This window comes from Arachis ipaensis, chromosome B9, assembly GCF_059453495.1.
Source record: "Arachis ipaensis isolate K30076 ecotype BB chromosome B9, ASM5945349v1, whole genome shotgun sequence".
Taxonomy (NCBI): domain Eukaryota; kingdom Viridiplantae; phylum Streptophyta; class Magnoliopsida; order Fabales; family Fabaceae; genus Arachis; species Arachis ipaensis.
In genome coordinates, this window is record NC_142444.1 from 40,824,105 (window position 1) to 40,848,271 (window position 24,167).

General features: G+C 36.6%; 1 non-coding gene across 1 annotated transcript; it reads left to right on the forward strand.

The window, feature by feature from the left end:
- The first annotated feature begins 20,621 nt into the window (after positions 1 to 20,621).
- On the forward strand, positions 20,622 to 20,729 carry LOC148544416 (small nucleolar RNA R71). Its single transcript, XR_015901329.1, has one exon. It is a non-coding gene; the product is annotated as a small nucleolar RNA R71 (small nucleolar RNA).
- Positions 20,730 to 24,167: the final 3,438 nt, after the last annotated feature.

Consider the following 24,167-nt stretch of genomic DNA (forward strand, 5'->3'; position numbering starts at 1 on the left):
CAACCACCTCCGTTCTACATTAGATTGAATGAGTATCTCTTAGATTCCTTAATCGGAATCTCCGTGGTATAAGCTAGAATCCATTGGCAGCATCCTTGAGAATCCGGAAAGTCTAAACCTTGTCTGTGGTATTCCTAGTAGGATTCTGGGATTGGATGACTGTGACGAGCTTCAAACTCGCGAGTGCTGGGCGTAGTGACAGACGCAAAAGGATAGCGAATCCTATTCCGGTATGATCGAGAACCTACAGATGATTAGCCGTGCGGTGACAGCGCACCTGGACCATTTTCACTGAAAGGAAGGATGGTAGCCATTGACAACGGTGATCCTCCAACACACAGCTTGCCATAGGAGGGATGTGCGTGTGTGAAGAATAAGATAGAGAGAAAGCAGAGATTCAAAAGGCAAAGCATCTCCAAAACTCCAACATATTCTCATTTACTGCATAACAAGTAACCTTTAATTCATGCTCTCTTGTTCATTTGCAAGTCAATTGATAACCACTAATTAATATCCTGACTAAGAGTTGCAAGATAACCATAGCTTGCTTCAAGCCAACAATCTCCGTGGGATCGACCCTTACTCACGTAAGGTATTACTTGGACGACCCAGTGCACTTGCTGGTTAGTTGTGCGGAATTACATAGTGTGAAGTAATTTTCGTGCACCAATTCACTTGCTGAGGATCCACCTTTCTTGATGCTTTTCAGTTTAGTCTTTAATTATTTTACCTTAATATTGGATAATTTTGGCAAAATATTCTTATATTCTCTCCTCATTTGATAAGCAAAATGGCACCCAATCATTTTTCTCTTGAATGAGTCATCCATTGATTATAAAAGCCATGTCGTTAAGAGATTATCATGGAGTTTTTACTGCTTGTATGTCTTGGATATAATTTATGAAGCTTGATCTACTTCTGGATCATACATGGAAAGAATTAGCTCTTTTTTGAGATGATCTTCAAGATTATTAGCTCCAATTGTGAAAAATGCAAGTTGCTCCCAGGTTAGAAAGCTTGCCTCATTTAACTTATCCTCAATTGGCATAAATGTTTTAGAACTATTGTGAAGTAGTGAAAGGTTTGTTGGTATGGTGTTGGTTGTGAAGATATGACCTCTGGTGGATTGATTTTTGTGTCTGAATCTGAACCTTGCTCTATGTAACACCCTCACTATCAGAATGTCACGCTTTCAGTTGTGCCACTATGATAGCAAGAAGCATTACGATGACTTCATATACATAATAATAAAATAGGAGCCTTTGACTCGAAACCATATCGCTGCTTTCCTTGAAAAATCGGAAAAATACTTTATCTTGAAAACAAACAAGCATATGCATATCTACAAAACTTCTTACATAAGTAGCTTATAAAAATAATATACATACAAAATGTACAACTCCTATCTCTCTTACAAGATTATAATAATAAAGGCGAGGAAAATCTATAATATATGTATACAAACAGAAGCATCATATCTAAAAACTCAATAAAAACTTCACAATCTTCCTCGTTCGTCCTAAAAAATCTGTAGGGGATGAGAACATCGTCCTCCCTGGTTCTTAGTAGAAGATTTTTAAGAAGATATTTTAAACAAAATTATTTTCAAAATGCAGTGATCATCAATTCATTATTCAAATTTAAAACTCATATTTTTCTTACCAAAATTTCATGCAAAATAGCATTCCATACATTTCACCACTTACTAAGAAACTATTTTAACCAAAACTTACCAAGATCTAACTAATCACAGCCTCTGGCCCAAACATAATCAATCACAGCCTCCGGCCTAATATATTATCAAATCTCAGCCTTTGGCCCAAATAAAATCACCTCGGCCTCCGGCCCAAATTAAATCACCTCGGCCTCCAACCCAATTCAAAATAATTCACCATTAAAACTTAATCCCAAAATAAAATCAATCACAAACACAAACAAATTCAAGGCAAACACATTTAAAAAATAGCTACAGCAAGTATCACAATTACCAATTAAACAGAATTCATTAGATAGGAAAACCAAAACACTTAAGCACACCCAAACAAAGCAAACAAATGCAACATGATACAGACCTGTCCTACTGGCCATGAGCTCACGTGTCGATTAAATCACCTGAACCCGACACATCCAGTAGCTAACCCGGACAATGTCTCTAGATTGCACATCTCCCAGAGGATCATAAATGAAGGAGAGTTCCTTTTCACCTTCTCCTGGAGGTATCACAAAGGAGAATGCCTTTCCACATTGAAAGTGTATGCCTTTCCACCTTACAATCATAGAAATATGTGGGGAAACAATACGAAGGAGAGTGCCTTTCCGCCTTTCCTACATCCATACCACGACAAGAGAGGAAATCCTTCATCCTCAACTTGCCAAATCCGTGAGCGGGACAAAACTACCGTCCTCACAACATCAATCATACTTAAAAATAACCATTCTTTCCTCAAATCAACTTAAGACAAAATAGGTTATTAAATTAGATCAAATTACCTTAAATCAGGATTTATTAAATTAAATTCCACGGCAAACTCTCTGAACTTTAGGAGAGCAACAACCAATCTCTTACCTTCAATCAAATACCCGAAACATAATCTTTTTTGCAATTAGTTAAACCAAATTCATTCTTTTGAAAAAGCAAGTTAAATCCTCATTTTTACTCGACCAAAATCCCAAACTACATCACAACCCATTTAGAGTTTAAGACGGTTTTAAAATTCTCGAAATCCCTTTCTTTTGAACCAAATCAAGTTCTAAATACTTTAACTCCTCAAAACAGAATGCTTCAATTGAATAAATCAACCTCAACTTCTTTTCAAACTCGAAACTTTTTTCTCAAAGACTCGAAATTCGTTATTCTTAAATACTTATAAAAATTTTGACAACACCTCCCATAAAACTTGGACTTTGTCACCCTTTACGGGTCCCATCCAAACCTCTCTCAAATTCTTTTCAATAGGTTCAAAACCAAATCAAGAAAATCATCATCACAAAATGTCAACACCCAATCGATTCTAGTAAATCAAGAGGTCAATTTAATAATCACCAACTCAACAAAATCAATCAATTAACTAGTTTATACAACCTTCTCAAATAATCAAAATATCCATCAAGCAAGCAACTCCATTATTCCAGAATAGCTCAACTCAATCCATAAGATTTATGAAAATCATAAAAATATATTTTTTTTCATTAATATCGACTTATCACAATTATTGATAGTAAAATAAGCTTAAGAAAAATGCCCCTACCTCAAATAGTCGAACCCATAAAACCAAACCTTATTTCTCTTATCCAGCAACAGCGGCAAAGAGCTTCGGCGGTAACGCAGCTACTTGTTGTCCCACACAGCAGCGCACCACCGTCACCTCCACTCTTCCGGTCAGCCTCAAACAGCAACGGCAGTGAAGGAAACCACCACCACTTCTCCCTCTTCTCCATTACGTCCTCTTTCTCTATCTCGTCTGACTCTTCTTCCTACAGTTTGACGGTGACGCTCCTCACGGTTGCAGGTATGAAAGGTTCAGCAGCTCCCTCTGGTAACTTCTTCTGAACAAAAGTGACACCAACGTAAAGAGAAAAAAGATATGAACATTTTAATCGGATTAGATGTTTTATTAGAGTTATGAATCGTAAGAAATCGAAGCCAAAAGGTTTTGATTTCCATGAAGTTCACGTTCTCTCACTCTTGATTTTCTTTCTTTTCTTTCTCCAAATGCTTTCGACTGAATGAAGATGGAATGATGATGATAATTAGTGGTTTGATGATTATGTGTCATAGTCATTAAATGGAAAGGATTGGATGTCATGAAACCAAGCTGCTGAGTCAGCGATTCAAATTATAAATATCTTAAACGGATAATTATGAAAGCTAGATATATTAAAACACAAGTAATATATATATATATATATATATATATATATATATATATATATATATATATATATATATATATAAGTTACTAATATAAATGACATCAGTAATATAATGATAAAAGATATACGATGAAGCATTAGTAAAGCTAAGTTCATCGAAGAGTACCGATATTTACTCATATCGGCGGATATCGAGCTCGATAATAATAGTATTAACTAAACTATATTTTAAAAAAAAATATCATTTACTCAAATTAATATATATATATATATATATATATATATATTATTTTCATTATTTATAAATTTCTAAAATTATAGTTTCAATTATGTAAAATATTTTATTATAACAAAAATATATATAAAAATATGAATTTAATTAAACTCAAATAGTTATAAAATTAATTTAATTACTTTCAATAAAATAATATCTAAAAATAATGAGTTCAATTTAATAAATAAATCATAACTTCAAATAAATTGATAATAATTAAAGTTTCAAAGATATAGGGTGTTACACTCTAATACCATGATAGATACTAGAGATCAAGGGAGAGATGAATGAAAACATAATAGTATTGATTATAGAATGAATTCTTGATTACAATTGATTGGAAGAAAGTCTTACTATATATAGCGTGAACTAACTATATATAACAGACTAAGGCTAAACCAGTATTGGTAATAGAAAGTGGTTACAAAACATATTGGACCAAAAGAAAAATTCTTTGATTTCTGGCTAAGTCACTGCTTCAATTTTAATCTTATACTCAACAAAATTTTTGGATAAAGTGATTTCATGACATAATATTAGAATTTTTCTAATTAAAAGGTATAAATTTTGATTTTTATTGTAATTTACCAAAATTTTGTTAAAGATGAATATAGGGTAAAAGAAAAAAAATAGAAAAATAGAGAGAATATGAATTTCTAGTATACTCGATGATATGCTATTTTTTTCAAAGCAATTAAGATATTTATAATAAGGCTAATAGTTCTAACAACTTTATTGATCTGGTATAACTAATTTCTCAACAAGTTCTTTAGCTAACTTGACAAGAAAATAGATTAAATATTAATAACATTAATCTTATTAAAATTTTGAGTTATTATTTTAAGTTTCTATCTATTATCCTGAACTTGGATTTGAAGTATATAAAAGTTACGCAAAGAGAAGCTTTGTTAGAATGTTAGCTAATTGGTATTGAGAATGAATGTATTGCACATGTATTCTTTTTTTTGAGTAATTTAGTTTCTAACTAAGTATAAATCGAATTCAAAATGTTTACTTTTGTTATATGATATTGGATTATGAGCTAGTAACACAACATGTCAACTATCACAATAAATGCTTAACTTTGAAGTGCATACCACCTACATTTTAATTAGTAAACTTTGTATCCAAATAATCACTACTAGTCCTGTTATCAACCCTTTATATTTTGTTTTAATTGAACTTCTAAAAAATACATTTTGCTACATGTTCATCCATAAAACTAGGTTAGGACTTAGAAAGATACAAAATCTATTTGTAGATTATTCTATTATCTATGTAACTTCTGCAACCTGAATCACAAAAGTTATAGATTTTGAACTATTTTGATTTTTGAAGACCAAGATGTAACTAATTATGTCAGCAAGATATCTTAATATTTTCTTCACAACTTTCTACTGACTTTTCATAGGTGAATGCATAAAATTATGAGATTTGGTTGACTGCAAACTAAAGAAAATTTCAAGTATTTTGATGGTATCATATTGTAGTTGTCTAATGGTTAACCTATAGAAAGTTATTTTGAAAATAGTTCTCTCTCTTGAGTTGAAAGTTTGAGTCCATAAGTTATTGGTGTAAGCATAGATTTGGCATTATTAATTTCTGCTTTGACTAGTAAGTCTTTCACATATATTTTTTTAAATAAATGTATGTTTCTTGAGTTTGCTTCATTACTTCATCCTAAGAAAGAAATTCATTTTTTCCAAGTCATTAAATAAGAATATAGAGTTAAGTTGCTTGATCAGTGCTTTAATTTTAGGTTATGAATAGGTTGTGAAATTCCAGGTATATATACCATCTACATATACTAGAATGTAAGTGGCTAATATTTTGGTAAATCTTATAAAGAAAAGGTGTCAGATTTGGAGATTTTGTATAAGCTAAACTTAGTGAACCATATCCTTGGTGCTTGCTTCAAGCCATAAAGAGATCTTTGGAGTTTGCACATTTATTAGGGATTAGTTTATATGAATCCTTCTAGTTGAGTCTGGTGCATGAAATTGACTCCGCAATATTCGCACAGATAGACCGGCAAGTGCATCGGGTCATCCAAGTAATACCTCAGGTGAGTGAGGGTCGATTCCACGGAGATTATTGGCTTGAACAAGCAATGGCTATCTTGTAGATCTTAGTCAGGTGGTTAGAAAATATAGTTTTTGTGAAAAATGCATAAAAACAGAATAAATAAAGATACTGGATAGATGTGAAATCAATGATGAGAGAACAATTGAGGCTTCAGAGATGCTTCCTCCTTCTGGATCAACTTTTCTCACTGTCTACTTCAACTTCTGATGATTTATTCCATGGCAGGCTGTAAGTGACTAACGCCAGGTCAGTGGTCATTAATCTCCTCTACTTCAGATCAAATGGCAGGTCAGTGGTCATCCAATCTGAACGGGGGTGAAGCTCCAGCAGTCCATTCCCTTGGTGATCCTACTCAAAGTGTCACAGACAAGGTCGGATCTTTCGGATCAAAGAATGCTGCTCCATTGATTTTAGCCTATAGCACAAAGGCCCTAATCGCCCCGTACCTTGGCTGAACTAATGTCTCCAAGTCCCCAACGAAGTCGTGGATTAGCCATCTAATAGATGTATAATCAAGCTTGTGGTTCAGTACTATCTCGTCAAGGACTCGTAAGAACCCATGTAGAATAGGGATGATGGTCAAGTTACACTCCCAATTCATTAGGATGAAGAACGAAGATACATCTTAGAATAGAATCAACCATAGATTGAAATAGAACAATGATATTATTAATCCATAAGAATCAGCAGAGCTCCTAGCCTTAACCTAGGAGGTTAGTGACTTATAGCTTACAATAATGTTCAAAAATATGGTATATGGTAAAGTCTTCTTGAACAAGGGTGATCCTTGTTCTATATATACTAATCTAATAACTAAGAATTATAGAAATAAGATAAACTAGTCATGTAGTGTGAAAATCCACTTTTCGGGCCCACTTGGTGAGTGTTTGGGCTGAGCTAAGGGTGACTCCACGAGCTAGTACCCTTCTTGGGTATTGATCGCCAGCTTTGGACTCCTTTTTGGGCGTTGGACGCTAGCTACTCCCTTTTGGGCGTCCAACGCCAGGAAGAAGGTGAAGTGCTGGCGTTGAACACCAGTTTTGGACCTTTATTTCCAGAGCAAAATATGGACTATTATATATTGCTTGAAAGTCCTAGATGTTAGCTTTCCAATGCTGTTGAGAGCGCACCATTTGGACTTCTGTAGCTCCAAAAATGCTACTTCGAGTGCACAAAGGTCAGAATCCAATAGCATCTGCAGTACTTTCTCTATCTCTGACTCAGACTTTTCCAAAGCTCCTCAATTTCAGCCAGAAATTACCTGAAATCATCATAAAATGCAACAACTCAAAGTAGAATCCAAAAATATGAATTTTACACTAAAACCTATGAAAATATAATAAAACTTAAACAAAACATAATAAAAACTATATGATAATGATGCCAAAAAGCGTATAAAATATCCGCTCATCATAACACCAAACTTAAACTGTTGCTTGTCTCCAAGTAACCAAAAATAAATTAGGATTAAAAAGAAGAGAAGGATATAATAAATCTCAGAGTTCTCAATGAAGCTCAGTTTCAATTAGATGAGCAGGACTAGTGGCTATTCACTTTTGAATAGTTTTGCCATCTCACTATCTTTTGAAGCTCAGAATAATTGACATCTTTAGGAATTCAAAATCCAGATGATATTATTGACTCTCCTAGTTTAGTTCTTTTTTATTCTTGAACACAGCTTCTTTTGAGTCTTGCCCCTAACCCTAAGCACTTTGTTTTCTAGTATTACCACCGCATACATAAACGCCACAGACGCTTAACTGGGTGAACCCTTTAGGATTGTGATTCAGTTGCTAGAATCCCCAGCCAGTGGTGTCCAGAGTTCTTATGCACACTCTTTTGCTTTGGATCACGACTTTAACTGCTCAGTCTCAAACTTTTCACTTGACACCTTCACACCACAAGCATATAGTTAGGGAAGCAGCTAACTTGAACTGTTTAGGCCAAGATTTTGTTTCTTTTAGGCCCTCCTAACCATTGATGCTCAAAGCCTTGGATCATTGCTCTTGCCTTTTGGTTTAAAGAGCTATTGGCTTTTTCTTTCTCTTTCTGCTTGCTTTTTTTTTTTGCATTTTTTCTTTCTCTTTTTCTTTCTTTTTCTTTTTGCTACTTTTTCTTGCTTCAAAAATAATTTTTTTTGGATTTTTCAGATTAACAATAATACTTCTCCTTTTTCATCATTCTTTCAAGAGCCAACATTCTTAACTCTAACATCAAATATGCACTGTTTATTCATGCATTCAGAGATTAAAAGTATTTCCACCACATCAAAATAATTGAACTATTCTTATTATATAACTCGAAATTCAAGTATCTCCCTATTCTTTTTCAAATAAAATTTTCTTTCAAGTAAGGTGAGAGATGCATGGAATATTTCATAGATTTAAGACATAAAATAAAGATGATCATGCACTAGAAACAGACAATAAGATAAAATACATGGAAAACAGAAAAGATAACATAAGCAACAGGGGATTAAAGAACGAATCCAACTTAGTGACGGCGACTGCTGCTCCCTCTAGAGAATCCAATGGAGCGCTTGATTTCTTCTATGTCACGCCCTTGTCTCTGTTGCTCTTCCCTCATGGCTCTTTGATATTCTCTTATTTCATGGAGGATGGTAGAGTGCTCTTGGTGTCCCATCCTTAGCTGATCTATGTTGGAGCTCAATTCTCCTAGAGAAGTATGAAATTGGTCCCAATAACCTTGGAGAGGAAAATGCATCCCTTGAGGCATCTCAGAGATTTCTTGTTGAGGAAGCTCCACATGCTCTTGTTGAGGTGCATGTGTAGGCTCTTTAGTTTGCTCCATCCTTCTTTTAGTGATGGGCTTGTCTTCCTCAATGGGGATGTCTCCTTCTATGACAATTCCAGCTGAATTGCATAAGTGACATATAAGGTGGGAAAAAGCCAACCTTGCTAAGATTGAAGGTTTTTCAGCTTTCTTGTACAATTCTTGAGGTATTACCTCCTGTACCTGCGCCTCATCCCGAAGCATGATTGGTGTGCAAAATCGTGATCATTCCATTCCTTGGTAACGGCGCTAAAAACTTAATACGCACGTTCATGATCTTATATCTGTTTCACAACTTCGTACAACTAACCAGCAAGTGCACTGGGTCGTCCAAGTAATAAACCTTACGTGAGTAAAGGTCGATCCCACGGAGATTGTCGGCTTGAAGCAAGCTATGGTCACCTTGTAAATCTCAGTCAGGCGGATTCAAATGTATTAAGATATTATAGTGGATGAAAATTAAATAAAATATAAAATAGGATAGTGGTACTTATGTAATTCATTGGTGAGAATTTCAGATAAGCGTATGGAGATGCTTTCGTTCCTCTGATATCTGCTTTCCTGCTGTCTTCATCCAATCAATCCTACTCCTTTCCATGGCAAGCTTTATGTAGGGCATCACCGTTGTCAATGGCTACATCCCATCCTCCTGTGAAAATGGTCCAATGCGCTGTCACTGCATGGCTAATCATCTGTCGGTTCTCGATCATACTGGAATAGGATTTACTATCCTTTTGCGTCTGTCACTACGCCCAGCACTCGCGAGTTTGAAGCTCGTCACAGCCATCCCTTCCCAGATCCTACTCGGAATACCACAGACAAGCTTTAGACTTTCCGGATCTCAGGAATGGCCATCCATGGGTTCTAACTTATACCATGAAGACACTAATAACTCAGACTCGATCCCCTGTATTAGATATCCAAGAGATATCCATTCAATCTAAGGTAGAACAGAAGTGGTTGTCAGGCACGCATTCATAAGTTGCGAATGATGATGACTGTCACGATCATCACATCCATCATATTAAAGTACGAATGAATATCTTAGAAGCGGAATAAGTTGAATTGAATAGAAAAACAGTAGTACTTTGCATTAATCTTTGAGGAACAGCAGAGCTCCACACCTTAATCTATGGTGTGTAGAAACTCTACCGTTGAAAAATACATGAGTGAAAGGTTCAGGCATGGCCGAATGGCCAGCCCCCATGAAAGTCTAAGATAGCATAAAGAAGAAAGAATATTGCTCACCCTCGAGCAAGAAAAGAAAGAATAGATGAAGAAGAAGAAGAAAATATGGAGGAGAGGAGGGAGGGGTGTATTCGGCCAAGAAGGGGAAGAGAGGGTTATGTTGTGTGAAAATGAAGAAGAATGGAGGGCTTTATATAGGGAAGGGAGGGGGGTAAGGTTCGGCCATAAGGGTGGGTTTTGGGTGGGAAATTGATTTTGAATTTTGAAGGTAGGTGGGGTTTATGAGGTAGGTTTATCGGGAAGAGTGGATGGATGTGAGTGGTGAAGTGGTTATAGGGAAGAGAGATTGAGGTGATTGGTGAAGAGTTTTGGGGAAGAGTGTTTATGGGATTGTGTGAAAGAGGGGTGAGAAGAAGTGAGTGGAGGTAGGTGGGGATCCTGTGGGGTCCACAGATCCTGAGGTGTTCAAGGATTTACAACTTTGCACCAAATTAGGCATGTAAAATGCCCTTGCACACAACTTTGGGCGTTCAGCGCCATATTGGTGCTTGTTCTGGGCATTGAACGCCTATTTGTTGCCCATTTTTGGCGTTGAACGCCAGAACCATGCTTGTTCTGGGCGTTCAGCGCCAGCTCTTCTCCAGGGTGCAATTCTGGCGTTCAAACGCCCAGATGCTACCCATTTTGGGCATTCAGCGCCAGAACCATGCTCTGTTCTGGCGTTGAACGCCAGCCAGATGCTTCTTACTGGCGTTTAAACGCCAGTAAGGTCTTCCTCCAGGGTGTGATTTTTCTTCTGCTATTTTTGATTCCGTTTTCAATTTTTATATTTATTTTGTGACTCCACATGATCATAGCGCTTCTAATAAAACATGAAAGAACAAGAAAAATAAAATTAGATAAATAAAAATTGGGTTGCCTCCCAACAAGCGCTTCTTTAATGTCAATAGCTTGACAGTGGGCTCTCATGGAGCCTCACAGATGTTCAGAGCATTGTTAAGACTTCTCAACACCAAACTTAGAGTTTGGATATGGGAGTTCAACACCAAACTTAGAGTTTGGTTGTGGCCTCCCAACACCAAACTTAGAGTTTGACTGTGGGGGCTCTGGTTGACTCTGTTTTGAGAGAAGCTTACTGTGCCTCTTTTCCATGTTTACAGAAGGGTAACCTTGAGTTGTAAACACAAGGGAGTCCTCATTCAATTAAAGGACTAATTCACCTCTGTCAACATCAATCACAGCTCTTGCTGTGGCTAGGAAAGGTCTTCCAAGGATGATGGATTCATCCTCATCCTTCCCAGTATCAAGGATTATGAAATCAGCAGGGATGTAAAGGCCTTCAACCTTTACTAACACGTCCTCTACTTGTCCATAAGCCTGTTTTCTTGAATTGTCTGCTATCTCTAATGAGATTTTAGTAGCTTGCACCCCAAAGATTCCCAGTTTCTCTATTACAGAGAGGGGCATGAGGTTTATCCCTGAACCAAGGTCACACAGAGCCTTTTCAAAGATCATGTTGCCTATGGTTCAAGGTATTACGAACTTTCCATGATCCTGTTTCTTCTGAGACAATGTAGTTGATCCAGATCACTTAGTTCATTGGTGAACAAGGGAGGTTCATCTTCCTAAGTCTCAATACCAAATAAATTGGCATTTAGCTTCATGATTGCACCAAGGTACTTGGTAACTTGCTCTTCAGTAACATCCTCATTCTCTTTAGAAGATGAATACTCGTCAGAGCTCATGAAGGGCATAAGGATGTTCAATGGAATCTCTATGGTCTCTAGATGAGTCTCAGATTCCTTTGGTTCCTCAAAAGGAAACTCCTTATTGATCACTGGACGTCCCAGGAGGTCTTCCTCACTGGGATTTACGTCCTCCCCTTCCTTTCCAGGTTCGGCCGTGTTGATTATGTCAATGGCCTTGCACTCTCCTTTTGGATTTTCTTTTGTATTGCTTGGGAGAGTACTAGGAGGGATTTCAGTGATCCTTTTACTCAGCTGGCCCACTTGTGCCTCTAAATTTCTAATGGAGGACCTTGTTTCGTTCATGAAACTTACAGTGGCCTTAGATAGATCAGAGACTAAGTTTGCTAAATTAGAGGTATTTTGTTCAGAGTTCTCTGTCTGTTGCTGAGTGGATGATGGAAAAGGTTTATTATTGTTAAACCTATTTCTTCCACCATTATTAAAGCCTTGTTGAGGCTTTTGTTGATCCTTCCATGAGAGATTTGGGTGATTTCTCCATGAGGGGTTATAGGTGTTTCCATAAGGTTCACCCATGTAATTCACCTCTGCTATTGCAGGGTTTTCAGGATCATAAGCTTCTTCTTCAGAAGATGCCTCTTGAGTACTGTTGGATGCAGCTTGCATTCCATTCAGACTCTGAGAAATCATATTGATTTACTGAGTCAATATTTTATTCTGAGCCAATATGGCATTCAGAGTATCAATTTCAAGAACTCCCTTCTTCATAGGCGTCCCATTATTCACAGGATTCCTCTCAGAAGTGTACATGGACTGGTTATTAGCAACCATGTCAATGAGTTCTTGAGCTTCTACAGGCGTTTTCTTTAAGTGAATGGATCCACCTGTAGAGGTGTCCAATGACATTTTAGCTAATTCAGACAGACCATCATAGAATATGTCCAGGATGGTCCATTCTGAAAGCATGTCAGAAAGATACTTTTTGGTCAGTTCTTTGTATCTCTCCCAAGCTTCATAGAGGGATTCACCTTCTTTCTATCTGAAGGTCTGAACATCCACTCTAAGCTTACTCAGCTTTTGAGGAGGAAAGAACTTGGCTAAGAAAGCCTTGACCAGCTTATCCCAAGAGTTCAGGCTATCCTTAGGTTGAGAGTCCAACTATATTCTAGCTCTGTCTCTCACAGCAAAGGGAAAAGCATGAGCCTGTAGACTTCAGGATCTACTCCATTAGTCTTAACAGTATCACAGATCTGCAAGAATTCAGTTAAGAACTGAAAAAGATCTTCAGATGGAAGTCTATGAAACTTGCAGTTCTGCTGCATCAGAGAAACTAATTGAGGTTTCAGCTCAAAATTGTTTGCTCCAATGGCAGGAATGGAGATGCTTCTTCCATGTAAATTGGAATTAGGTGCAGTAAAGTCACCAAGCATCCTCCTTACATTATTATTATTTTCGGCTGCCATCTCCTCTTCCTGTTCAAAAATTTCTGAAAGGTGCTTGCTGGATTGTTGTAATTTAGCTTCTCTTAGTTTCCTCTTCAGAGTCCTTTCAGGTTCTGGATCTGCTTCAACAAGAATATTTTTGTCTTTGCTCCTGCTCATATGAAGGAGAAGGGAACAAAAAAATAATAATAGGGATCCTTTTTACCACAGGTATAAAGGTTCTCCTGTGTGAGTAGAAGAAGAAAAGAATGTAATGTAAAGAAAGAAACACAAAGGTAAGGAGAGCAGAGATGTGGGATGAAAAGGATGAAGAGAGAAGGAGAATTTTCGAAAATTATTTTTGAAAAAGAGTTAGTGATTTTCGAAAATAGTTTTTGAAAAAGGTTTGTAATTTTTCAAAAATTAAAATCAAAAATTAAAATAATTAGTTAATTAAAAAGAAATTTTGAAAAAGAGGGAAGATATTTTCGAAAATTAGAGAGAGAGAGAGTTAGTTAGGTAGTTTTGAAAAAGATAAGAAACAAACAAAAAGTTAGTTAGTTAGTTGAAACAAATTTGAAAATCAATTTTGAAAAGATAAGAAGATAAGAAGTTAGAAAGGATATTTTAAAATCAAATTTTGAAAAAGATAAGATAAAGAGATATTTTTGAAAAGATATGATTGAAATTAGTTTTGAAAAAGATTTGATTTTTAAAATCACAATTAATGACTTGATTCACAAGAAATCACAAGATATGATTCTAGAACTTGAAGTTTGAATCTTTCTTAGCAAGCAAGTAACAAACTTGAAATTTTTTGAAACAAAACATTAATTGATGATGTTATTTTCGAAAATATGATGTCAAATTAAGAAAAAGATTTTTGAAAAATATTTTTTTGAAATTTTCGAAAATAGATAAGAAAAATGAAAAATATTTGATTTTTGAAAAAGATTTTGAAAAAGATAAGATTTTTAAATTGAAAATTTGATTTGACTCATAAAAACAACTAGATTTTAAAAAGTTTTTGAAAAAGTCAAATCTAATTTTCAAAATTTTAAGAGAGAAAAAGGGAAAGATATTTTTTTGATTTTTTTGAATTTTTATGATGAGAGAGAAAAACATGAAAATGATGCAATGCGTGAAAATTTTTAGATCAAAACAATGAATGCATGCAAGAATGCTATGAATGTCAAGATGAACACCAAGAACAATTTGAAGATCAAGATGAACATCAAGAACTTATTTTTGAAAAAAATTTTTGATGTAAAGAAAACATGCAAGACACCAAACTTAAAAATTTTTCATGTATAGACACTATGAATGCAAGAATGCATATGAAAAACAAGAAAATACACAAAACATGAAAACATCAAGATCAAACAAGAAGACTTACCAAGAACAACTTGAAGATCATGAAGAACACTATGAATGCATGAATTTTTCGAAAAATGCAAGATGGATATGCAATTGACACCAAACTTTTAACTTGACTCAAGACTCAAACAAGAAACATGAAATATTTTTTATTTTTATGATTTTTTTTTGGATTTTTGTATATTTATTTTATATTTTTCGAAAATTATTTAGAAAAAGAAAAATAAGGATTCCAAAAATTTTAATATGAATTCCAGGAATCTTGTGCTCTTTAGTCTAAAGCTCCAATCTGAGGGTTAGGCATGGCTTAATAGCCAGCCAAGCTTTAGTATGTTATTACATGCATTGAAGTGATTAGTTGAATCCTCAGTCCAAAGGAATTTGGACATGGCTTCACAGCCAGCCAGGATTCAACAAATCATCATGAAACACTAGAATTCATTCTTAAAAATTCTGAAGAAAAAATATATTTTTTGAAAACATTTTTTTTCGAAAACAGATGAGAAATTTTTGAAAGGTTTTTGAAAAATTTTTGAAAATAAAACAAAAAGAAAATTACCTAATCTGAGCAACAAGATGAACCGTCAGTTATTCAAACTCGAACAATCCCCGGCAACGGCGCCAAAAACTTGGTGCACGAAATTGTGATCTCAGGCAACGGCGCTAAAAACTCTGTATGCACGTCTTAATAAATCGTTTTTCATTCACAACTTCGATACAACTAACCCGCAAGTGCACTGGGTCGTCCAAGTAATAAACCTTACGTGAGTAAGGGTCGATCCCACGGAGATTGTTGGCTTGAAGCAAGCTATGGTCACCTTGTAAATCTCAGTCAGGCAGATATCAAAAGGTTATGGAGTTTTCGAACATAAATAATAAATAGATAGAAAATAAGGATAGAAATACTTATGTATATCATTGGTGAGAATTTCAGATAAGTGTATAGAGATGCTTTCGTTCCTCTGAACCTCTGCTTTCCTGCTGTCTTCATCCAATCAGTCTTACTCCTTTCCATGGCTGGCTTTATGTAAGGACATCACCGTTGTCAATGGCTACTTTTTATCCTCTCTGGAAAATGGTCCGATGCCCTGTCACTGCATGGCTAATCGTCTGGAGGCATCACCCTTGTCAATGGCTGCATCCTATCCTCTTGTGAAAATGGTCCAAATGCTCTGTCACAGCACGGCTAATCATCTGAGGTTCTCGATCATACTGGAATAGGATTCACCCTCCTTTTGCGTCTGTCACTACGCCCAGCACTTGCGAGTTTAAAGTTCGTCACAGTCATTCAATCTCAGAGTCATACTCGGAATACCACAGACAAGGTTTAGACTTTCCGAACTCTCATGAATGCCGCCATCAATCTAGCTTATACCACGAAGATTCTGATTAAGAGATCCAAGAGATACTCATTCAATCTAAGGTGGAACGGAAGTGGTCGTCAGGCACGCGTTCGTAGGGGAATGATGATGATTGTCACGTTCATCACATTCAGGTTGAAGTGCGAATGAATATCTTAGAAGCAGAATAAGTTGAATTGAATAGAAAAACAGTAGTACTTTGCATTAATCTTTGAGGAACAGCAGAGCTCCACACCTTAATCTATGGAGTGCAGAAACTCTACCGTATGAAAATACATAAGTGATAATGGTTCAGGCATGGCCGAATGGCCAGCCCCCATGAAAGTCTAAGATAGCATAAAACTGATCAAAGATGTCTAATACAATAGTAAAAAGTCCTATTTATAATAAACTAGTTACTAGGGTTTACAGAAGTAAGTAATTGATGCATAAATCCACTTCCGGAGCCCACTTGGTGTGTGCTTGGGCTGAGCTTGAATGTTACACGTGTAGAAGTCAGTCTTGGAGTTGAACGCCAGTTTGTAACGTATTTCTGGCGTTCAACTCTGGCTTGTGACGTGTTTCTGGTGTTTAACTCCAGATAGCAGCGTAGAACTGGCATTCAACGCCCTTTTACGTCGTCTAAAATCGACCAAAGTATAGACTATTATATATTGCTGGAAAGCCCTGGATGTCTACTTTCCAACGCAATTGGAAGCGAGCCATTTTGAGTTTTGTAGCTCTAGAAAATCCACTTTGAGTGCAGGGAGGTCAGAATCCAACAGCATCAACAGTCCTTCTTCAACCTCTGAATCTGATTTTTGCTCAAGTCCCTCAATTTTAGCCAGAAAATACCTGAAATCACAAAAAAACACACAAACTCATAGTAAAGCCCAGAAATGTGAATTTAACATAAAAACTAATAAAAACATCCTTAAAAGTAACTAGATCCTACTAAAAACATACTAAAAACAATGCCAAAAAGCGTATAAGTTATCCGCTCATCACGTCTCTTGAGATCCATGAATAGGCTCTCTTGTTTGCTCCATCCTTTTCTTAATGATGGGCTTGTCCTCTTCAATGAGGATATCTCCCTCTATGTCAATCCCAGCCGAATTGTATAGGTGGCAAATGAGGTGAGGAAAGGCTAACCTTGCCATAGTGGAGGACTTGTCAGCCACCTTGTAGAGTTCTTGAGGTATAATCTCATGAACCTCCACTTCCTCCCCAATCATGATGCTATGGATCATGATGGCCCGGTCTATTGTAACTTCAGACCGGTTGCTAGTGGGAATGATTGAGCGTTGAATGAACTCCAACCATCCTCTAGCTACAAGCTTAAGGTCCAGTCTTCTCAGTTGAACTGGTTTGCCTTTTGAGTCAATCTTCCATTGATCTCCTTCCACACATATGTCCATGAGGACTTGGTCTAACCTTTGATCAAAGTTGACTCTTCTTGTGTAGGGGCGTGCGTTCTCTTCCATCATTGGCAAGTTGAACGCTAACCTCACATTTTTCGGACTAAAATATAAGTATTTCCCCCGAACCATGGTGAGATAATTCTTTGGGTTCAGGTTCTTACTTCGATCATGGTTCCTAGTGATCCATGCATTAGCATAGAACTCTTGAACCATTATAATTCCGACTTGTTGGATGGGGTTTGTTAGAACTTCCAAACCTCTTCTTTGGATCTCATGTCGGATCTCCGGATACTCATTTTTCTTAAGTTTGAAAGGGACCTTGGGGATCACCTTCTTCTTGGCCACAACATTATAGAAGTGGTCTTGATGGGCTTTGGAGATGAATCTTTCCATCTTCCATGACTCGGAGGTGGAAGCTTTTGTCTTCCCTTTCCCTTTTCTAGAGGATTCTCTGGTCCTAGGTGCCATCAATGGTAATGGAAAAACAAAAAGCTTATGCTTTTACCACACCAAACTTAGAATATTGCTCGTCCTCGAGCAAGAGAAGAAAGAAAAGAAGAAGAAGAAGAAGATATGGAAGAGAGGGAGAAAGGGTTGTGTTTCGGCTAAGAAGGGGATGAGAGGGTTGTGTTGTGTGAGAATGAAGAAGAATGGAGAGGTTTATATAGTGGAGGGAGAGGGGTTAAGGTTCGGCCATATGGGGTGGGTTTTCGGTGGGAAAGTGATTTTGAATTTTGAAGGTAGGTGGGGTTTATGAGGTAGGTTTATGGGGAGGAGTGGATGGATGTGAGTGGTGAGTGGGTAATAGGGAAGAGATAGATTGAGGTGATTGGTGAAGGGTTTTGGGGAAAGTGTTTATTGGGAAGAGAGGATGAATGAGAAGAGGGGAGAGTATGAGTGGAGGTAGATGGGAATCCTGTGGGGTCCACAGATGCTGAGATGATCCTGTGGGGTCCACAGATCCTGAGGTATCAAGGATTTACATCCCTGCACCATTGAGGCATGTAAAATGCCTTTGCATGCAATTCTGGCGTTTAAACGCCGAATTGATGCTTGTTCTGGGCGTTCAACGCCCAGATGCAGCATGTTTCTGGCGTTGAACGCCAGTTCTATGCTTGTTTCTGGCGTTCAGCGCCAGCTTTCCTCAGTGTGCATTCCTGGCGTCTGAACGCCAAGATGCTGCTTGTTTCTGGTGTTCAACGCCAGATCCATGCTCTGTTCTGGCGTTGAACGCCAGCCAGATGCTCCTTACTGGCGTTTGAACGCCAGTGAGTCCTTCCTCCAGGGTGTGATTTTTCTTCTGCTATTTTTTTTATTCTGTTTTTAATTTTTTGATTTATTTTGTGACTCCACATGATCATGAACCTAATAAAACATAAAAGAATAATAAAAATAAAAATAAAATTAGATAAATAAAAATTGGGTTGCCTCCCAACAAGCGCTTCTTTAATGTCAATAGCTTGACAGTGGACTCTCATGGAGCCACACAGGTGATCAGGTCAATGTTGTAAACTCCCAACACCAAACTTAGAGTTTGGCTGAGGCCTCCCAACACCAAACTTAAAGTTTGATTGTGGGGGCTTTATTTGACACTGTACTGAGAGAAGCTTATCGTGCCTCTTTTCCATGTTTATATGATGATAACCTTGTGCTTTAAACACAAGGGAGTCTCCATTCAATTGAAGGACTAATTCACCTCTATTAACATCTATCACAGCTCCTGCTGTGGCTAAGAAAGGTCTTCTAAGGATGATGCATTTATCCTCATCCTTCCCAGTATCTAGGATTATGAAATCAGCAGGGATGTAAAGGCCTACAACCTTTACTAGCACGTCCTCTACTTGTCCATAAGCCTGTTTTATTGAGTTGTCTGCCATCTCTAATGAGATTCTGGCAGCTTGCACCTCAAAAATTCCCAGTTTCTCCATTACAGAGAGGGACATAAGGTTTATCCCTGACCCAAGGTCACACAGAGCCTTCTCAAAGATCATGGTGCCTATGGTGCAAGGTATTAAGAACTTTCCAGGATCCTGTTTCTTCTGAGGTAAATTCAGTTGATTCAGATCACTCAGTTCATTGGTGAACAAGGAAGGTTCATCTTCCCAAGTCTCATTGCCAAATAATTTGGCATTCAGCTTCATGATTGCACCAAGGTACTTGGCAACTTGCTCTTCAGTAACATCTTCATTCTCTTCAGAAGAAGAATACTCATCAGAGCTCATGAATCGCATAAGGAGGTTCAATGGAATCTCTATGGTCTCTAGATGAGCCTCAGACTCCTTTGGTTCCTCAGAGCGAAACTCCTTATTGATCTCTGGACGTCCCAGGAGGTCTTCCTCACTGGGATTCACGTCTTCCTCCTCTTTTGTGGTTTCGGCCATGATGATCATTTCAATGGCCTTGCACTCTCCTTTTGGATTTTCTTCTGTATTGCTTGGGAGAGTACTAGGAGGAGTTTCAGTGATTTTCTAACTCAACTGGCTCACTTGTGCCTCCAAATTTCTAATGGAGGACCTTGTTTCGTTCATGAAACTCACAGTGGCCTTAGATAGATCAGAGACTAAATTTGCTAAGCTAGATGGATTCTGCTCAGAATTCTCTGTCTGTTGCTGAGTGGATGATGGAAAAGGTTTACTATTGTTAAACCTGTTTCTTCCACCATTAGTAAAGCCTTGTTGAGGCTTTTGTTGATCCTTCCATGAGAGATTTGGGTGATTTCTCCATGAGGGATTATAGGTGTTTCCATAGGGTTGACCCATGTAATTCACCTCTGCTATTGCAGGGTTCTCAGGATCATAAGCTTCTTCCTCAGAAGATGCCTCTTGAGTACTGTTGGATGCAGCTTGCATTCCATTCAGACTCTGAGAAATCATATTGACTTGCTGAGTCAATATTTTGTTCTGAGCCAATATGGCATTCAAAGTATCAATTTCAAGAACTCCCTTCTTCTGAGGCGTCCCATTACTCACAGGATTCCTCTCAGAAGTGTACATGAACTGGTTATTAGCAACTATGTCAATGAGTTCTTGAGCTTCTGCAGGCATTTTCTTTAGGTGAATGGATCCACCTGCAGAAGTATCCAATGACATCTTAGCTAATTCAGACAGACCATCATAGAATATATCCAGGATGGTCCATTCTGAAAGCATGTCAGAAGGACACTTTTTGGTCAGTTGCTTATATCTCTCCCAAGCTTCATAGAGGGATTCACCTTCTTTTTGTCTGAAGGTTTGAACATCCACTCTAAGCTTACTCAACTTTTGAGGAGGAAAGAACTTGGCTAAGAAAGTCGTGACCAGCTTATCCCAAGAGTTCAGGCTATCTTTGGGTTGAGAGTCCAACCACACTCTAGCTCTGTCTCTTACAGCAAATAGGAAAAGCATAAGCCTGTAGACCTCGGGGTCAACCCCATTGGTCTTAACAGTATCACATATCTGCAAGAATTCAGTTAAGAACTGAAAAGGATCTTCAGATGGAAGTCCATGAAACTTGCAGTTCTGCTGCATCAGAGAAACTAATTGAGGTTTCAGCTCAAAGTTGTTTGCTCCAATGGCAGGGATGGAGATGCTTCTTCCATGTAAATTGGAATTAGGTGCAGTAAAGTCACCAAGCATCCTCCTTGCATTATTATTATTTTCGGCAGCCATCTCCTTTTCCTATTCGAAAATTCCTGTAAGGTTGTCTTTGGGTTGTTGTATTTTAGCTTCTCTTAGTTTCCTTTTCAGAGTCCTTTCAGGTTCAGGATCTGCTTCAACAAGAATGCCCTTTTCCTTGTCCCTGCTCATATGAAAGGGAAGAGAACAAGAAAAGAAGAGGAATCCTCTATGTTACAGTAAAGAGGTTCATTATTGTTAGTAGAAGAAGAAAGGGAACAAGAGTGAAGAAGAATGGATAATCCAAACACAAGGGTGAGGATAGGAGCAGAGATATGGGATGAAGAGAAGTGTTAGTAAGTAATTAAATAAATAGAAGAAGATGAGAGAGAGAGAATTTTGAAATTTAATTAAAATAAAAATTAAATTTGAAAGTTAGATTTCGAAAATAAATTTTAAAAAGGAGTTGATGATTTTTGAAAATTAAAGGAAGAATAAAATTCAAATTAAAATTTAAAACAATTAATTAATTAAAAAGAAATTTTGAAAAAGGGGAGAGGGAATTTTCGAAAATAAGAGAGAGGATTAGTTAGGTAGTTCTGAAAAAGATATGATTGAAACAAAAAGATAAGATTGATTGAAAAAGTTTTGAAATTTGTTTTTGAAAAAGATATGATTGAAATTTTAATTTGAAAAAGATTTGAAAAGAAAATTAAAAAGATTTGATTTTGAAACTAAAGTTGATTACTTGACTAATAAGAAACTAAAAAGATAAGATTCTAGAGTTTAAAGATTGAACCTTTCTTACTAGGCAAGTAACAACTTAATATTTTTGAATCAATCACATTAAATTCGAAAATCATGAACTAAAATTAAGAAAAATATTTTTGAAAATTAATTTGAAAAATTTTCGAAAATATTAGAAAGGAATTTTGAAAAAGATTTGATTTTTGAAAAAGATTTTGAAAAGATAATATTTTTAAATTGAAAATTTGATTTGATTCATAAGAAACAATTAAATTTAAAAACTTTTTGACTAAATCAATTCATATTTTCGAAAATTTTGAGTAAAATAAGGAAAAGATATTTTTTTATTTTTGAATTTTTAATGAAGAAAGAGAAAAACATGAAAAAGACTCATAACATAAAAATTATGAATCAAAACACACAATGCATGCAAGAACACTATAAATGTCAAGATGAACACCAAGAACACTTTGAAGATCAAGATGAACATTAAGACTTATTTTTGAAAATTTTTAATGAAAGAAAAACATGCAAGACACCAAACTTAGAAATTTTCAAACTTTAGAAACTAACAAATTAAAAATGCATATGAAAAACAAGAAAAGACACAAAACAAGAAAATATGAAGATCAAACAAGAAGACTTACCAAGAACAACTTGAAGATCATGAAGAACACTATGAATGCATGAATTTTCAAAAAATGCATAAATTTTTAGAAAGAAAAAAAATGCAATTGACACCAAACTTAAAAATTGACTCTAGACTCAAACAAGAAACATCAAAAATATTTTTGATTTTATGATTTTATTAATTTTTTTGGATTTTTGTATATTTTTATTTTTTGAAAACCTATAGGGAAAAGGAAAAGCAATGAATTCAAAGTCCTCAATCAAGATTCCAGGAATCATACCAGGTTAGTCTAAAGCTTGATGGCCAGCCAAACTTCAGCATACCAATTTGAAACTTTAGAATCCATTCTTAAAACTTTTAATATAATATTCAAAAACAAAAGGAAAAGAAATTTTTTTTTGAAAGATTTTTGAATTTTTTTTTTTGAAAATAAAACGGAAAAGAAAATTACCTAATATGAGCAACAAGATGAACCGTCAGTTGTCCAAACTCGAACAATCCCCGGCAACGGCGCCAAAAACATGGTGTGCGAAATCGTGATCATTCCATTCCTTGGTAACGGCGCTAAAAACTTAATATGCACGTTCATGATCTTATATCTGTTTCACAACTTTGTACAACTAACCAGCAAGTGCACTGGGTCGTCCAAGTAATAAACCTTACGTGAGTAAGGGTCGATCCCACGGAGATTGTCAGCTTGAAGCAAGCTATGGTCACCTTGTAAATCTCAGTCAGGTGGATTCAAATGTATTAAGAGATTATAGTGGAGGAAAATTAAATAAAATATAAAATAGGATAGTGGTACTTATGTAATTCATTGGTGAGAATTTCAAATAAGCGTATGGAGATGCTTTCGTTCCTCTGATCTCTGCTTTCCTGCTGTCTTCATCCAATCAATCCTACTCCTTTCCATGGCAAGCTTTATGTAGGGCATGACCGTTGTCAATGGCTACATCCCATCCTCCTGCGAAAATGGTCCAATGCGCTGTCACTGCATGGCTAATCATCTGTCGGTTCTCGACCATACTGGAATAGGATTTACTATCCTTTTACGTCTGTCACTACGCCCAGCACTCGCGAGTTTGAAGCTCGTCACAGCCATCCCTTCCCAGATCCTACTCGGAATACCACAGACAAGCTTTAGACTTTCCGGATCTCAGGAATGGCCATCCATGGGTTCTAACTTATACCACGAAGACACTAATAACTCAAGACTCGATCTCCTGTATTAGATATCCAAGAGATATCCATTCAATCTAAGGTAGAACGGAAGTGGTTGTCAGACACGCGTTCATAAGATGCGAATGATGATGACTGTCACGATCATCACATCCATCATATTGAAGTGCGAATGAATATCTTAGAAGCAGAATAAGTTGAATTAAATAGAAAAACAGTAGTACTTTGCATTAATCTTTGAGGAACAACAGAGCTCCACACCTTAATCTTTGGTGTGTAGAAACTCTACCGTTGAAAAATACATGACTGAAAGGTTCAGGCATGGCCAAATGGCCAGCCCCCATGATCTAAGAACAAAACGTCCCAAGATGATCCGAAGATGAAAACTCAATAGTAAAAAGTCCTATTTATAAAAACTAGTTACTAGGGTTTACAGAAATAAGTAAATGATGCAGAAATCCACGTCCGGGGTCCACTTGGTGTGTGCTTGGGCTGAGCTTGAAGTTTACATGTGTAGAGGTCATTCTTGGAGTTGAACG